Here is a 2,860-nt window from a genome sequence, read left to right as displayed (position 1 = left end):
AGAACCCGATGACCTTGTACTTTTTCGCAAATATATGATTTTATGGGAACACATTTAATCAGATTTTTTAAATGGTTGATGATTTTATTTTGTTGAGAGTTTTGACAGGTTTTCATACGCTCGACGTCTTATATTTTTTAAACGGTAATTATTTAGGTTGGTTGCTCTTTTCATAATTTTAACTGTAATTATTTTATTCAGCAGTGGGTTGATTTTCCAAAATGATGTTTCGAATTTTATGTATTTATGTAGGCATGATTTCGACCATTGCAAAAAAAATAAAAATATGTTCAGTAGAATTTAAAATGACCAGAGGTCTCATCTGCAATGGTTGGAATTGTAGGCACTAATTGTGTACCGACTTGTTACATTGTTTTATCTGCTCGACTTTTGTTCCCCCCTTGAATTCATACATTAATTTAAATCAACTAAACCAAGTATATTACAAAATTAAGAAAACTCGGCGTCAGGTAATGCCTTGGTAAAGATGTCAGCGGCTTGATTGTCAGTTGAAACGTACTCTAATCGAATGTCCTTCATTACATTATCTTATATGAAATGATGTCTAATACCAATATGCTTGGTCCAAGAGTATAAGAATGGATTATAGGTTATTTATGTGGCACTTGTGTTTACACAAAAAATTGGGGATTCAACGGCTTGAACTCCATAGTCTCTTAACTGTTGTTAAATCTATAGTAGTTGTGCACAACAACTCCAAGAGGCTAGATATTCATCTTCAATCGTTGATGTAGCGATTGATGTTTGCTTCTTGCTAAAATGTGATATCAATTTATCTCCCAAGAACTAACATAGTCCACTAGTGCTTTTCTTGTCAATATTGCGACCTGTACAATCTGCATCTGAATAGCAGACGAGGTTAAAACTTGAGTCTTTGGATACCAAAGACCCACATATGGAGTACTCTTAAGATATTTAAGTATTTCTATAGTTGTAGTATATTAAGATTGTTTAGTATTAGTTATAAAACGAGCACATAAACAAACTACGAACATGATGTCTAGTTGGTTAGAGATCAAATATAGAAGTGATCCAATCAATCCTCTGTAAAATGTTATATCCATGGAGATTCCTCATTCATATTTGTCTAACTTGATTGATGAGCTCATAGGGGTAGCAGCAACTGAGAAATTCTTCATACCAAACTTCTTAAGTAGATCTTTAGTGTACGTGGTTTGGCGGATGAGGATGATGTCATTTTTTGGCTGCTTGACATATAAACCGAGAAAGAATGTGAGTTCTCCTATCATGGTCATTTTGAACTTTTCTTCCATCAGCTTGGAGAATTCTCACAAAACTTTGGATTAGTGGAATCAAAAATTATATCATCAACATAAATTTTCACAAGTAAAGAATAATCACACTTAATGTTTAATTAGAGTTCTATCAACAGTTCCAGGCACAAGTCATGATCAAGCAAGAATTTAGATAATGTATCATATCATTTATCAGGAGCTTGTTTTAAACCATACAAAGTTTTATCAAGTTTATAAACATAACTAGGATATATGTGACTAACAAAGCCAGGAAATTGTTCAACATACACTTTTTCATTGAGTAGAATGTAATAAATGTCGACTTAACATTCATCTGATAAACTTTAAAATCCATATAGGCAGAAAATGCAAGAAATATTCCAATGGCATCAAGTCTAGCTGCAAGAGCAAATGATTTATCAAAATATATATCTTCTTTCTTTCTACATCCTTAAGTTACAACTCTAGATTTATTTCTTACTACTAATTCACTCTCACCTATTTTATTCATAAACACTCATCTTGTTCCAATAACATGATTAGATGGTCGGGGAACTATATTTTAAACCATGCTTCTCTCAAACTGATTAAGTTCTTTCGATATTACATCAATCCAGTTTACTTTATATATATTTTGTTCTCTTATTCCGTCTAGCATATTGTCACCATTTGCATATCTAACCGTGCATGAGGGTTATGAAATATGCATTGATAAAATATCTAGATTCTAGATGATATAAAATACATATAAGCATGAACGAACACTCAAATATTGAAATAAATCGGGTCAGGTCACGTTTAGATTAACTTATTATAAATAGCTCGTTCGCACACTGAAACATACAAACAACCTTTTATGGATCGGGAGAAATCAAATCCAAAAACCCAAATTTTTTCGAAAACCCTAGTTGCAGCTTGAATCGTTGATTTTAACGTCGATTTGAGTTGGAAACATTAGATTGGCCAGATATATGAAATCCTTTTATAGAATGCTTGGACAAGTAAAAAATTAGATTTGGATTTGGATTTTAAATCCATGGATTTGGAATTCTCTCTGGATCTATGGTAACATTTTTTAATGTAATTTGGAATTTGTTTTAACAATTAAAACTAATTTATTTTATATTAAAAAATCTTGTATTGCTATTTTTTAAAATGATTTGTTTATTAACAATATTTATATAAATATTCCTATTTTTTTATCAAGGAAAATTTATTTGCAAACATATAAAAAATATTTTTAATTGAATAAATTTTTTAATAAATACAAAAATTATAAAGTTTATCATTAAAAATAAATTTATCAAATTTTGATAAATTAAGTTTTTACTATTAAAACAACAAAATTTTAAATAAAAATGTCTTATTTATAGAATTTTTTAATATAACAATATTTAAAATTGATTTTGAAATAATTTTCTCAAAAATATATATGATATAAATATTTGTGAATTGATAATATGTATTTTTGGATAAATGATATTTGTAAAATTTGAGAAGTGCATTTAAAATTTAGGAGCTAAGTTTTAAAAATTTATTAGTAAAAATATTTTTACTTATTATTATGACCTAAGTTCCATGAA

This window comes from Primulina tabacum, chromosome 7 (assembly GCF_025594145.1).
Source record: "Primulina tabacum isolate GXHZ01 chromosome 7, ASM2559414v2, whole genome shotgun sequence".
Lineage (NCBI taxonomy): Eukaryota > Viridiplantae > Streptophyta > Magnoliopsida > Lamiales > Gesneriaceae > Primulina > Primulina tabacum.
The sequence above is the reverse complement of the archived record's forward strand: the minus strand, read 5'-3'. Positions refer to the sequence as shown.